At 40.7% G+C, this 16230-nt stretch overlaps 1 long non-coding RNA gene across 1 annotated transcript; it reads right to left on the bottom strand.

Moving 5' to 3' along the window:
• Positions 1-4034: 4034 nt before the first annotated feature.
• On the bottom strand, positions 4035-13524 carry LOC135213817 (uncharacterized). The gene is made up of 4 exons (XR_010314214.1): positions 13314-13524; positions 12639-12795; positions 5053-5179; positions 4035-4642 (listed from the first exon to the last, which is right to left on the bottom strand). It is a non-coding gene; the product is annotated as an uncharacterized LOC135213817 (long non-coding RNA).
• Between the last annotated feature and the right edge of the window lie 2706 nt (positions 13525-16230).

The raw sequence follows: 16230 nt of genomic DNA, 5'->3' as shown, positions 1-16230 counted from the left end.
TACCGACCACGCCACTGAGGCGCTCGATGTCTGAAGTATTCGACGGATTGTTAGATAAATAGGACATATTGTAATAGCCTTATATTAAGTAAGTGAATGTTTAAAACTGATCTTTAACAGTTTGGCATGTTTTACGTTTTAATATTGTAATAAACTTGCTAATGTTTAGTTCCTGAATAAACATTATGTATGTCCCGGTCATTGGTGGCTAACCTCTTTTTTTTCCCTCTTTATCTACGTCACTGGAAAGAATGATAGCAGCTTAAGAATAGCAAAACCTCGATGATGAATATGTGGCAGGAGTAATGAACACTCACATCCGCTGTTATTCTGTTTCTTTTGCTTTCCACCTTAGTTGCGACCCACAGTATTCGACCAACAAGAGATACTGAATGAACTGCTTCAGTTAACAGAGGTATAATGATTTTTTGGGGGAATGCTCCCATTATCCCGGTCCAAGAATCGAACACTTGGCTCATGGTTCAAATAAGACCGTGGCCGGTCCTTCAGTTTGTAGGTTGAGCCGAGGTCAGTGACCTAGGCTGAGCGCATTTACCACTGCCTCACAAGGCTAGGAGAGAGAGATAGGGTGGGGGAGGGGGCACTTGCACAGATCTCTTCCCTCACGACGTCACCTCCAGCTTCGTGCCCGAACAGTTTTGTTTCGTAATTCCTTTCAGTGCGCCGTAAGAGTATCAAATAACAACAGAATGATGATTTAGGTTACTGTTAGCGTACTGAATACGTAGTTACCAGAGTAATACACCAAGTGAGATAATTTTCTTGTATGAGTATACTTTATCAATTAGAACGTTATCATAAACATTAAGATTTTCCAGTAATATAAGGACTTGCAAGCCAGGGGGTTGGCCAGATTTTAAAACTGAAGGTTGCTGCTTTTCACAGGCGTTGGGAGGACTTCGGTCTTGGAATATAATATTTAACATAACGCTATTAAAAGAGAACAGGTTAATAGTAATTCAAATCTGCCGATTAACTTCAACTTTGTTTGTAAGGAGAACGCATCGGACAACTATCCTACATTTCTCCGGTTTAATTAACAAAACCTTTGATGCCAAGATTCCGAACTTTCAAAACCTCAGTTTCACTATCAGTACTGGCTAGTTTGCGTAAATCCTAAATTACAGGAGTATATATATAACAAATGTGCATGTGTATAACAGCAGGCTATGATTAGAGATAAAATCTTCAGTCTAAAAGTTCCCCATAAAGTAATGTGAAATAACGTTTTCTTTAAGTTGTAGTAAGAGAAAACGGCAATTTGGGAGACGATACAAAAGTCATCCCGGCTTTTTTTTTTCATTTTAAATCTCTTATTATTTGACATAATTTGCACCTCAGATCAGTAGTTGCTCCTTCATTTTGATAATTATGCTGAAACGCACTGCGTCTAGTATCATCCTCTCTGGGAAGGGCATGAAAACAAACAAAAGTCGGCAGATTTCGCAATAATGATCTCGCCTGTACTGTATTAAAAACACCTTTGTTTCCTATGTTGTTCTGTAAAACCACCAATAAAGATACCTCCGTGTGGAGCTCTAATGTAGGATTGCCCTACTTTTTTACCTGCAACCTAAATATTCATCTAATATCGTAGATATCTTCTAACGTCCAATCAGTTCAGTTTTTAAATGTGAATTTTATAAGGCAGCATATAGACTAACCTATACTACCATTGACAATCAGCTTGATTTTCGACTTCATTTTGGTCTTGGAATCCGGGACATACTTCAAAGGACCCATTCAGGTTGTTAAATATAATAGATTTAAACTAAAAATACATTAATTTAATGAGTTGGAAGGACATGAGAGAGAGAGAGAGAGAGAGAGATGAGAGAGAGATTGAGAGAAAGAGAGAGTAGATTCTGAGAGAGAGAGAGAGAGAGCGTTACGTCGCGCAGAATTGGAAAACACCCCAAAGTTGTTGATATAAAAGAAACTAGCCATTTATCAACTTAACTATGACGAAGCGTCATGGCTATCTCTATTTCCCTATTTGTTGTCTCCAGTTTTCCCCCTCATACACATTTTCTCTTCATTTTAAACTTGAATTTCGAAAACAATTTATTCGTTCCACGTGCACATACATACGCGTCCGTGTGTGCCGTAATGTTCATTCCTTATGAAGTGTGCACGCCGATATTTTAAACCCTCGGTTTTTAGCTTTATTCATGTCATATGATATGACCCAGATGAATAATTATAGACAGTCCCTACGGTGACTGGGGTGGTCCATATAATTTTGTTATCTTCATTTACCCTTTTGTTTTTATTGCCCTTCAAACGGGAATCTTGATTTCATCTTTTCGTTATACTTTAAACGCGACTGCAATATCAATAGATTCAGATTTCGTATAATCCCCACTTTATACCGACTACCTGGAATGTACGGGTTTAAGTCTGCATCCTAAGCAAAGCCGAGTGAATTGTTTAAATAACCAACGCTATCTAAACACACCAACGGCGATTGCAAGGCTTAGTATCTTGCGGTCCGCTTTATAATATATATATATATATATATATATATATATATATATATATATATATATTATATAATATATATATATATATATTTTTATAGCACCTGTTTTCCCGGAAGCTTGCTTAGCCTAGAGCCCTAGACACCTTTGGATCACAGTAGGGTACGATACAATATGTTAGGGCAAGAGAACCATATCCTACTTTTAATTTTACCTGACACAACCGTAATATACACCTGGTTTAATGATTTTTCTCCCTTATTTTTATTTACTTGCAGCTGATGCACATCGTCTGCAGTTCTCAAACTATAACAAAGCGACATGTTACTATTTTTACGAGTACTGTGGCTTATCCACTAAAGTTTCCAAGTTTCCCTTCTTTCTCTTTAACCTTCTTGTCGAACCAACATATCTCACATTCGTCAGCTAGAATTTCCTTTTGATTTTACAAACTATTAGCGCCCCAGACGAAAGGAGTCCGGTCACAAGTGTCTTACCAGTACTTACCAAGATAAGCTTTTGTGAAAGATACCACCTAGACCAGTGGGTTCCAACCTTTTCTAATTTTCGCCCCCCTTCATTGAATGGCACATTCTTTGCGCCCCCTTCCCACCTTCCCTTCCTTAAATAATGTAATTTACTGGTATAGTCGGCACATGTCAATAATTCACAATATTATATATATATATATATATATATATATATATATATTAATTCCTTAATATAGAATTTTGAAAAGTCTATATATTTAGACAACTAAATTTCATATTTATATCTGAAATATTTTCTCAGTATTTTGAAATTCTGAATTCCATCATAATTAATAGTTTTCAGATATAATTATCTCCTTCATCAAGCATTGACGCCCCCCCTGGCAGCCCTTCGAGCCCCCCAAGGGGGGCGCGCCCCGCAGGTTGGAAACCACTGACCGAGACCAACCTCACGAGTATAATTTCACATAATCATCTTGCAAATCAGTATTAGGTTGAGGTTCAAACCCTCTCACCGTTCACTATTAAAGGCCGTTTCAAACTTTGCCAGACACAAACAACAGCGTTTTCTTCTAACTGGATTGGTGCCTCAGATGTCTAACAGGGTACAATTATTGGCCATTACATTCTCTTCCCTGCCTGAAACTAGTTTTTTTATTTTTTATCCATCTCTTAGCAAAGTCACTGCTTATTCTAATTTTTGTAAAACCAGTTTACACCAGTGCGTAAACTAGTTATATCCGGAGGAAAGAGAGGGGCAAATTTGCACTTGAGGATATTAGATATTATTATTGAGAACTTTATTAGTAAAAACCATGAGCTATTAACGCACCGATGAGATATAAATAACAATTTGACTGTCAATTGGCAAGTAGAGATTTCCTGTTTGAATTCAAGCAAAGTTTTATAGCGTTCGGATGTCTGGCCCCTTTCCCCTTGAAAATAGGAACTTAATTGATTCTGTAATGAGAGAGGGACTCGGAAAATTCCGCGCTTTGAAGTCAGTGGTGCCAAAAGCCGGTCAAACCACTTGAATTCCGAGTCAGCAATTTCCATTCAAAATTGCAAATGTTTGCACAATAAGATGCAGGGCATATCAATATATATATATATCCATATATTTATTTTGTGCGCAAATGTTTGTATGTACAATAAGATGCAGTGTATATCCATATATTTATTTTACTCGCGTAACGATATTGTACATGTAATGAACGCCACATTTAGAATTATAGATCAGCAAGCAGCCGGCCTCTGACTACTGGCCACAATTATTCATAGCGAAGATAGAGTACCTTGAGCCGATCTCCGGGACTTGGTGTCTCAGCGCTCTCTTATATTACTGTCATTTTTGACGGCATGGGCGCACTTACTAATTGATATCCAAGCCTGCGTAAAATGTCATGAGCAACAGTGCTCGTCTTCCGCATTGAGGTCCTTGTTGCACAACAGATTCAGGAGCATCGTGACTTCGTCTTGCAGAGTGAGAGGTGCCGGATGGTGGCCGTCATTGCAGTGCATGACGTCGCTGTATGCAGGGTGGTCCTCCTGCTGTCCCTGCGTCAGGAGGCCGCATTCCCTGACGTTGGCCAAGTTCATGGGGAGGGTCGAATCCCAAAGAATAGCTCCCGTTCCCCGGGCGAAGTGGCTCTGGGTTAGAGGGTAAAATGGGTTAAGAAGGTCCTGCTCTTATTAGTTAGAGAAGAGAGAGAGAGAGAGAGAGAGGAGAGAAAGAGAGCGAGGAAGAGAATAGAGAGAGAGAGAGAGACGAGAGAGAGAGAGAGAGAGAGTGGAGAGAGAGAGAAGTTTGGGTGGGGGGGGGGGAATTCATAACATTAAAAATTCAAGTGGTCACAAAGGATATTTATTTTTTATTTCTTAAATAAATCACTGTTACATTTTTTAAATTAGAACTTGAGAGAGATTCAAATGGCCACTATGGGTGTTTAATGATTTAAAACGTAAATTGCTGTCACGTTTTTCATTAGGCTTACGAGAGAGAGAGAGAGAGAGAGAGAGAGAGAGAGAGAGAGAGAGAGAGAGAGAGAGAGAGTACTAACCATCACTTTGTCGATCCAGTCGTTGGAGTGATCAAGGAAACTTTCCTTGTAAAGCAGCTCGCGCCACCATTTTATCTTGGCTTCGGTTGATTCATTATGAGGTACTGAAGACTTCACAACGTGTGGCCTGCGTGAGATAATATATGTACATATTTATATATATATATATATAGTATATATATATATATATATATATATATATATATATATATATATATATATATATATAAGCCATTCTAGAGGGCTTATAAACAACTTTCCCAAGAATATCTGAACATCTCAGAAGACGCCATGAGGTCGTTAACGGTCATTCTCTCTCAGATGAAGAAAGCGTCACCTACCCCCAAACATCCCCCAAAAAGAGTGTTGGGCATGGGCGTCCCTTATAGGGGCACTCATTGGCCAATAGACCTAAGGACAGGTGCCAGACCCAATCATGGCCTAGAAGCAATATATCGGGGAGGGTTTCTGGGGGGTGGGATTAGGAGAGAGAAACCAAGCCGTCTCCTTGAGGGTCAGTTAGTTAGCCGTCGGTCAAGATGGAAGGGAAAGACGCACTTTCCCCTCGTCGCCCTCTGCCGGTTCCTCGCTCGTCTCAATCCCGCCGGTACTATAGATATTAAGTTCATTTCACTCGGGCCCTTGTGTAAATTCATTAGAATATAAGACCGGTGTTAAATTAATCACTGAGCGTTTGATTTCTGCATGACCCACAGTAACTTAAGAATCCACGCAACCAGGTCGGGTCATAATTTTGGTGTCAGGTGTGTGGGGTTCGCTGCGAAGCGCTAATTAACAGTAAATATAGCGATCTGTCTTTCGAGGCGCGGATTTCGGTGACAAATTGTTCAGTGTCTTTATGATCGGAAAATACACGACGGAGCGGTCACATGAAACAACAAACACAAAAGGGCCGACGTTGAAGTGATACGTTAAGCAAAATTATCGAGCGTTGCCTTCACGTAACTAAATGTCAAAGTAACGAGCGGTCGATAGCGAAGAAAGTCGGCGTGCGATATTGCAATACCGGACGCGCGAGAAATCGTGAAACGGGCAAATACACGCACACACGAGCTGTGCATAAAACGGTCAACAGACTAGAAAAACTGTTATGCAGTGTATAAGCGAGGGAAAGACGGAAAGGACGAGTGTCGTATGATTGGAGTGAAGATTTGCACTCCCCAAATAAAAAACCAGCCAGACGTGGTTACGATAGCAAGTGGAAGGAGGTGATCGTCGAGCACAGTGATCAGCAGTGCCTTCGCAGACCATCGGCGATGACAAAGAACGGAGCAAAGATGGCGGACAGCAATGAGCGCCCGCCAAAAGTCTTTCCCGCCAAGGGAAAGAAGAGTGCCTGGAGTCAGCTGTGTGCGCCCAAGAGAACAGGGGAAACCCTGTTGGGCAGCGGGAGGGATACCAGTTCTCCCCCCCGAAGAGTAGCAGAGTGAGACTGTCGGAGTAGGGGACTCCCCCTACAGGACAGCACACCCCCCTCAAGAGCGGGAATGGGTCGGAAGGAGATGGGCACTTTCCTCCTTCCCCTAGCCCCTCTAGCCGTTGAGGAGACGGTATTCACCTTCAGGATGAATGGGGGGAGTGTGAGCTGTAAGCTTCGTCTGGCATAGACCAAGCTGTTGGAAGTTAGAATGATCGTAGAATAAGAAAAGCTGACAGCCGTCGGATGGCGGCTGACGACAGCAGGGCCCCGGGAGTGTAGCAAGACACTCCTCCCCTCCCCTCAAGAGGAAGGGGACGGCGACGTGGAGGGAGGAAGGAGGGTCAGCTGGGATCCTTCCTTGGCACAAGGGACACGAGGAGAGTAATTACTGACCAGCGTGAATAAGTGTCAGTAAGGGTCTTTGTGAAGAATTTAAACAGTGGGTGTGAAAATTTGGGCAACCCACCTTGAAAAATTTTTTGTTTGTTTTGTTTTATTCACTGTAGTTTAAAGTTTTTTTTGTAATATTATATTATCAAAAAGGCGTTTGTGATTAGTTTATTTTCTGTTATGTGTTATTAGATATGTCCCTTTTGATATGATTTTTAAGTTATTCAAGTAATTTGTCTGAGAAATTTTATTTTATCAGGAATAACGTAAAAAAAAATCAACTAGTGATTTGTCAATTTCTTTTCTTAATCAGATTTGTGGTAACTGAACCCTTTTGTGATTTATCTGTGATTGCAGTTTGAGTAATTTAATTACGAATTGTTCTTATTAGAGTCAATGAATATTAACCAATTCACTGATATTGCTTGCTTAATGTTTTGTGGAAACTGTAGATGGATTTTCTTTTATTTTGTTCATTTTTATTGTCGGTTTTCAAGTCCTCCACCTTGAGGGTAGGAGACCAAACAAAACCCGCCCCCCCTAGAGCCTCTCCTCAAATAGCCAAAGTGGTTGTCGAGAAGAACACCAACCAATAGTGTTTTAATGTTAAATTTATTGTTATTAGTAGTAGTTACCTGGGTGTTGACCTCTTTGAGATTCTCGTAGTTAAACCAGATTGTTATTCTTTTCAAGTACTAATGATACGAGTCCATTTAAGATCACTGGTCAATGCCCCGGGTTAGGTAAAGAGAGAAAGAAAAATAATAAAAAAAAAAAAATGGAAAAGTAAATAAATGACTAAAAAAAAAAAAAAAAAATAAATAAAAAATAAATAAATAAAATGAAATAAAATAATAATTAATTTAGTTAAGTAATAATACCGGAGCTAATGCCATTACCAAGGATAATGCCTATCCATTGCCCTCGATCGAAGTGCTTTTACTTAAAGTAAAGGAGAGTAAGTTTTTCGCCACATTGGATCTCAAGGCTTGCCCTGATGATGAAAGTAAAGAGAAAACGGCGTTTATAGCAATCGGCTATATGAATATAATTTCCTTCCCTTCAGGTTGAAGAATTTTACAGCTCATTTTCACGAGTAATGATACGCGTTTTAGCCTCTATAATTAGCATTGTGAGTTTTTGTACATTTAGATGATATCATTGTAGTTGGTGCTACTGTAGAGGAGCATAAAGATAAGTTTTGGAAGCATTAAAGCGTCATGGGATGAAAATAAATTTAGAAAAATTTAAGTTTTTCCAGGTCGAAGTAGAATTTTTGGGGCACCTATAGTAACTTCTGAAGGCCTTAAGCCTTGTGCCGATAAAGTTGTAGCAATTAAAGAATTCCCACGACCAAAACATGCGAAAGATGTAGCCAGCTTCCTCGGACTCGCGGGTTACTATCGGAAGTTCATTAGAACTTCGACAGATAGCGAGACGTTAGACGCATTAAGGAAGCAACCTGATTTCCAATGGGGTGAGAAAGAGGAAGCAGCTTTTCAGAAATTAAAAGATGCACTAATGAGCGACGAACTCATGGCTTATCCGAGGTTCGATCGCCCTTTTTTTTTGTGACCACAGACGCAAGTGATATTGCGATAGGAGGAGTAATCTCCCAGATTGACGATGAAGGTAATGAAAGACCAGTTTGGTTTGCATCACGCGCATTAAAAGGGGCAGAGAAAAATTATAGTACCTTCGATCGAGAGGCTTTGGCGGTCTTATGGTTGCTGGAGAGACACCGTTATTTTTTGCTGGGACACAAAATAAAGATTTTCACAGATCATCAACCATTAACATATCTGTTGAAGAAGAGCGAGATTACAAATCGCCAAGCTCGATGGATCGAGCGAATTTTAGAGTTTGACATCATAAAGATTGAAACATATCCCAGGGAAAAGTAATAGGGTGGCTGATGCTCTCTCCAGGAACATCATACGAGTAACAACTCGTGCCGCAAGGCGCAAGGAAGAACGACAAAAGAAACCTCGTGACGTTGGTGGCGCAGGCACTGCAGGCGATTAGTGCCAGCAACGTTCCGACAGTTCCGAACAATGACAGTCAAACAAACGTAAACGCGACGCGCAGGAAACGGGAATCTCGCAAGCACTCTCAGGTGGATGAGAATGCCCGAGGCGGTAGCGGGTCAAATGCAGGTGGAACTCCGTCCGGGGATTCCAGAATAAATGCCCGGAGAATGAAAGTGTGGTTGATTTTTGTGTTGGAGTGTGCGAGAATTGGTTGAAAGTCAGGTGTCTGAAGCTTGGATTAGTCAGATCAAGGCTTGTGTGAAAGGTGAGAGCAACGAGTTCCCGAGTTCTGTGCATCTGTCAAAAGACGCGTTCTTCATTGAGGATGACGTCTTGTTGTGTAAATATGAAAAAAGGCCCGGAGATGTCCGAGCCCGAGTCGTTCTTCCTCGAGCCTTATGCTGGGCATGTAGGTATAGAAAGATCTCTTAGAAGAGCCCGTGAACATTTCTTTTGGGTTGGCATGCGTAGGGACATAACTAAATTTGTAAGTAATTGTCATGTATGCAAACATGATGAAAAAGCACAGAACGGTGATTCCGAAGGCCCGCTTATGGCCTGTGGTGCCGGTGAAGTGGGATAGAGTGCATATGGATGTGGTAGGACCACTACCTTCAGTGCAAGGACAACCTAGATATATTTGTGTATTTGTAGACGCGGTTCACGCATGTGTGCGCAATGATAGACAAATCGGCAAAGGAAGTGGCTAAAGCGTTGCATTCGCTAGTAAATCGATTTGGGTGTCCCAGAATACTAGTGTCGGACAACGGCCGTGAGTTCGTAAATGAACTAATTCGCGAGTTTACGGCCCTCTTACAAGTAGATCATGTTACCATCGCAGCTTATCGGCCGTCTGCTAACGGACTCGTTGAGTCTCACAACAGAGAGGTAGTCAACATCTTAAAATATCTCATCGGGGATAATCCGACTTCCTGGCCGTCTCTGTTGCAGACGGCTGAGATGGCTATTAATGCCGCATATAACAGCTCGATTAGGGACACCCCCTTCTTTTTGATGTATGGACAAGACATCCGACTGCCGTATTCGGTGGTCTTGGACCCTCAACAGATGCCCCTTTATACGGTGGAACAGTACCGGGTGTGGTTTTGTAACGCGACCCGACGTGTGTTCCAAGCTACGCAACGTCTGCTGTTGAGGGCAAACGAAAAGTACCGCTTGCGGTACGACAGACGGTTTCGAGCTCACGATTCCCCAATACAGGTTGGAGATCGAATCTACTTGAAGAAAATGCAACTGTCGAAACACAAGCTCGAACCGTCATATGGGATGGGGACCGTATCGTGTGAAGGAGATCAAGCACTCCTCTGCTGTGATTCAGCATATTCGCACAGGGGCTGTGAGCGAGCACCACCTGTCGCACTTACGTCCGGTGCTCGAGGACAGCGTAGTGTTTTACACCAATAAACCAGTACCCCCGTACCCGGGGTTGGCCGGGTACCTGGGAGACGAGTCAGAAAGAAATACTGGAGCGCAAGTGGGCGCCCCACCGAGAGCACAAGACTGAGCTCCCGAGCCTATGTCATACGTAAATGCTGTTGCAAAGTAAATGAAAGGGGTCAGTGAACAGAGTCTGTAAATGCCAACCCACGTCTTTGCCTAGGATTCAGAATCATACCAGTTGTTTATTTTTTTTTTATTTTATTTCTTGTTATCTCGATCAGATTGAAATGTGTCACGAATTTATGTTGTTTGATATAACTTGTCCAAATTATTTTCGGAACAAATGTTATTACCTGTGGATCATATTCTTATGTGTAATTTTTGTTTTGATGTGGTTATGTTGCTTATGTACGTTATTTTATTATTTTGATTGTTGTTTTTTATTTGTGTTAAATTTGTCGCAACACCGATTCCATCCTATTTTATCTTTCATAAATTACACTAATGCTTGTAATGTTTTTTTTATTTTCACAGATGATGAAATTTTTGTTTGTTTGTGCCTGAATTTCCAAATTTATTTCTATGGTTCTTTAGTTATTTTTTGAGTTTTTTTATGTGATAGTAGTAAATGCACATTGATGTTCCAGGAAGATTTTTTTTTATTTTCGTAAAATTCCATTGCATTATTTTTGTTCTGTGTATGTTTAAATTATGTTTTTGTTATTTTGAAGAAATTTAATAGATTAACGTGATACAATGTCATTAAAAATGGATGCCATGTGTCGTGATGCCAAGGGCAGTGGCTGAATGTGTAAAATTTTCTGTCTTTTTGTTTTCACCATTTTGTTTTGATTATGAACCTGAACTTATTGAATTATTTCTTTTTTTTTGGTTTTGATCTGTTCCAGGAAAGAGTGATTGTTCTTAATTTTTTTATAAAGATCTTATGTTGTTGTAAGACGTGTTCAATTTACTTGTAACCTTTAGTTTGTACACACATCAAATGGCCCCCTTTAAGATAGTTAATTTGAATTTAGATAAATCAGTACCTTGAGAAAAGAGACTCGAGATGGGACAAGGCAGAGACTATAGCTTTGCGAGGACGCAAAGGAGTTTGGGGAGGGAGTGATAAGCCATTCTAGAGGGCTTATAAACAACTTTCCCAAGAATATCTGAACATCTCAGAAGACGCCATGAGGTCGTTAACGGTCATTCTCTCTCAGATGAAGAAAGCGTCACCTACCCCCAACATCCCCCAAAAAGTCCGTTGGGCATGGGCGTCCCTTATAGGGGCCAACTCAATTGGCCAATAGACCTAAGGACAGGTGCCAGACCCAATCATGGCCTAGAAGCAATATATCGGGGGTTTCTGGGGGGTATTGAGGAGAGAGGAAACCAAGCCGTCTCCTTGAGGGTCAGTTAGTTAGCCGTCGGTCAAGAGGAAGGGAAAGACGCACTTTCCCCTCGTCGCCCTCTGCCGGTTCCTCGCTCGGTCTCAATCCCGCCGGTACTATAGATATTAAGTTCATTTCACTCGGGCCCTTGTGTAAATTCATTAGAATATAAGACCGGTGTTAAATTAATCACTGAGCGTTTGATTTTCTGCATGACCCACAGTAACTTAAGAATCCCACGCAACCCAGGTCGGGGTCATATATATATATATATATATATATATTATATATATATATATATATATATATATATAATATATATATAATAACTTCAATGATCTGTTCACTTCCCGATTACTTCACACTTCAGTGACACATATTTCCGCAAACCTTGAATCCGAATGGGGGAAATTGATGTAGAAGCACTTCCCTTCCTAGGTGGGACTCGAACCAACGCACGCTTTAGGAATGAGGTCATTAACACTAGATTCTCGGATTTGCTCTTAGCTCTTTGATGAAAGTTTAGAATCGTAGAAAGATTAAGTTAAAGAAGTTGGACAGCGAGGATGGAAGAGACCACGAAGACCGAAAGGAAAATAAAGGACAAAATGCAGTAAGGAAACTTCTCAGTTGAACTGTGAATCAATTGTTAGGAGAGGGTGGAAGGTAAGATGGAAGAAAGAGAATATGAACGTAGGTACAGTAAAAGAATGAAAGAGGTTGCAGCTAGAGGCCAAATGGACGCTGCAAAGACCCTCAAATAATGCCTACAGTGCACCTTGTGAGGTGCATTGACCCTTCTATAAGGGACTTTTACTTGCTCGAGACTAAGAAAATTTCGGTACCCAGTCTCTAACTCCCAGCTGGAAGCCTGGATCTGTTTGCTCGTGCTGAAAACCTCTAAAATGAAAACATAACTGGTTACCTTACCTGAACCTCGTCTGAGGGACGAGGAGGACAGTCGTCCTCTTCGCGAGTTTCGTGACGAGGTCCTTCATCTTCTGCCAGCGTGTAATCATACGGTCAGGCGCCATCAGAGAAGAGAGCAGCTTGTTATGGGCCCTAGAGTAGATCCAAGCACCGAATCCTAAAGGAATAATATATATATATATATATATATATATATATATATATATATATATATATATATAAAGGTGTGTGAATTATCTAGCTTCCATTTTGATAATATACGATTCAGCTAATATGCAATAGACATTGTGCATATGATTCTGTTAATATACAACAGACATTGAGCATATATAGAATACGCCCTTTTTTAAATGTTTGAAAGACCTTCATGAATATACTATCGAAGTCATAACTACACGTACGACCATGAATTACTATACTCGTACATTAAATTAGCCGAAATGCAACGAAGATTATTGATAAATAGCTTTGAATACGTAGCACCTAAACTGTTCAGTGGGTTACCACAAGAACTGGAAAAAATTAATTAAAGCCTGTCTACTAAAAAAAAGTTACAAAGTAAAAAGAATAAGTTATTCAAGCAAATAAGTAACTGTAACTGACAGAGAAATGGGGTCCTCTAGTTGGACCAAATTAGGAGGGCCTTCGAAAGTAACAGAAAATGAGTTCCCTCACCCATTACTATGATGTCGGGTAGATCCTTCCCTTCTTGCAGCCAGTCTGTCACCTCTTCAACGGGCACGACTCTCTCAGCGATGTAGACAACATCCCCTCCTGGGGCGAAGGCCATGCTCGCCCTCAGACCCACAACCGAGTGGGCATCCGTGTTGCCCTGGACCTTGAGTGGTCGCATTTTCCTGTCGTAAAACTCCCAGGGTACTTCCAGGCCGTACTGGAAAATTGTTCATTGATCGTGAGGGATTATAGTCAGTGCTGGAAATTAATTGATTCAACGTTGAGAACAAATTGTTAGTTTTTGAAATCTGACATTTTGAGTAAGTAACAGGTCCCATTTACGATATAAATGAAGGTGTTTGGAGAAAAAGAAACAACGAAGGAATAAGAGATTTAACCTGACAACCGCTAATAACTGGTTATATAAGATCGCAGAGGGCATGTTGGACAGGTCGTATGGTTAGAATGGAAGAGGGCAGAATGCCCAAAGTGGGTATGAATTGAATATAGAATTTAAGCCAAAGGCCAATCACTGGGACCTATGAGGTCCTTCTGCACTGAGATTGAAATTGACAGCAGAAGGTTTGAAAGGCGTACCAGGAGGAAATCATCAAAGCAGTTGCACTATGAATCAAGTGTTAGGAGAGGGTGGAAAGTAAGATGAAGAAAGAGAATATGAAAGGAGGTGAAGTAAAAGGAACGAAAGTGGTTGCAGCCAGGGGATGAAGGCACGCTGCAAAGAACCTTAAGTAATGCTTACAGTGCACCGCATGAGGTCCACTGACAGCACTACCTCCCTACGGGTCCAAAGTGGTTTATGGAAGGATCAGCAGAATGAAGAAGATCGAAGGGGAACGTGGAGAGGACTGCAAGTGGCCATGGGTCACCAAGAGACCCGAGAGTCCCTCGAATTGCTGATTCCTGTGGGAAATGGAAGGTCGGTTTGGACCGTTGCGTCATATAGTCTCCACCCTTCGTTTCTGGTTGCTGTTCTTAAACTCGGGTTATCTGCGACACTATACATGAATTTGACTTTACCTTCTGAACACACCGGAATACAGACAATTTAATGGTGGACGAAGTACTTCTGTTATAAAACAATAACGAATATTCTGTTAATTACGACATAATACCAAATAACTCATTCTGGGGGTGAGCGATCGTTGTTAAGTGTTAACGGAAACAAGCGTTATTATACTTTAGCATGTACATCAGGTGTATATTCTAATAGCCGCATAACAGACATAATGTTTCAGTTTGACTGTTATGCTCATTGGGGAATTATTGTTCCTGTTTCTCTGGGGTTGAATACAGAGCAATGTAGTGTATGCTTACAACTAATTATAATTTTACAATAGTCCTTACAGAAAAATCGTTCATAGAATGGTATACATTGCAGCTTTACAAGACCAATCAATCATGTTTCTAGTATGTTGATCTATATTGTATTGCTATTATTTGGGAACATTGTGGACAGTCTTGTCCAATTTTTTGCGCTAAGTTGCTAATCTGTGGCTGAAAGATGACAAAGAATGATTCGAGTTACGTCAGCAAAGCTGGCTACTTGGTCTAAACTCTAGGAGCGAGATAAAAATAAAAACAATGTCCGATGTACCCATGAGCAGTACTTTCAATACGCATGATACTTAATTTGTGGCACTACGCCGGTAAAGTTTGATTAACTACCTGAAATGGACACAACCTTTCAGTGTTTACGGGACACTAGGCCTGAACACCGTTTGCTTTCTGCTGTCACTGCTATTTCGACATTTGGGTAACTAGTCCAACATGTCCTACGCAATATTTGTCTTACATTACATACTGCAGTGACAAAATTGATTAATTCAATTAATTTTTTAAACTGAACTGGGTTTAAATTTGTGAAAATAGATTGTGTTGCTTCTTCTTAAATAAGCTACTGGGTGGAAAGAGGGTTTCTTTAACTTTCTGTCAGTTTTCTTATCTGTTTTACGTTACTTGTTTTGTCGGTGACACGTGAGCCAGTAGCACGTCGCAAGGTCCGAATTGTTTGTTATTGCAACCACGGTCTAGGTATATTAGGTCAGACGACGCTCAGGCTATACCTGGCTAGCCGTAGGGGACATGACGTCACGCGAAAGTTTTCCTTGTGAGCCAGGTATATGGACATTAGTTTTGTCATTAATGAAAAGAAAGCTGAAACTTTTACTGTAGAAGAAAGGCTAACCGTAATATATTTTGAAGAAATGAGCATCGCAAAGTACTGGAATTATGATGAAAGAACATATAGATTAAATAAACCTTATGGAAAAGTTCAGGTTTATCATACTGAGCTGACCGCTAAATGGCTACCGAAAACATACCTTCTTGGAGGCAATTCATCTTCTAGCCCTTTCCTTTTCGTAAATCTCATATTATGTATAATTATCAGTTTTCGGTAAATATAAATTAAACACAGTGGCAAAACCCACTAAGTTGGCCATAAACTTATAGTGATGGACTAATCAATATAGCTACTCATGGGGAGACCCTTGCTACCACAAGACCAGGAAATCACTGCTACTGCCTTTGACAGGTGCTGCCATCTTACGCCAATAAGCCTTCGTCTGTTTGAAGTTCGTTTTGATCTTTCGGTCTAGCTAACCAATGCTGAGGGTTGCTTTAGGAATTTGACTGGTGGTACTCATAATTATCCTGTTTACGAAAGGAATTATCCCCGTCGGTGGTTGGAATCATCACTTAAGGTTCTTTGCAGCGTTCCTTCGGCTGCTAGCTGCAACTACTTTCATTCCTTTTACTGTACCTCCGTTCATAATCTCTTTCTACCATCTTACTTATCCAACTTCGAGGTTTTCCTCCTGTTACACATTTCAAAACTTTTACTGTCAATTTCCGTTTCAGCGCTGAATGGCCTTAGTTGTCCCAGTGCTTGGTATAA

This window comes from Macrobrachium nipponense, chromosome 43, assembly GCF_015104395.2.
Source record: "Macrobrachium nipponense isolate FS-2020 chromosome 43, ASM1510439v2, whole genome shotgun sequence".
NCBI classification, from domain to species: Eukaryota; Metazoa; Arthropoda; class Malacostraca; order Decapoda; family Palaemonidae; genus Macrobrachium; species Macrobrachium nipponense.
This window is presented reverse-complemented; position numbering and strand designations above follow the sequence as displayed.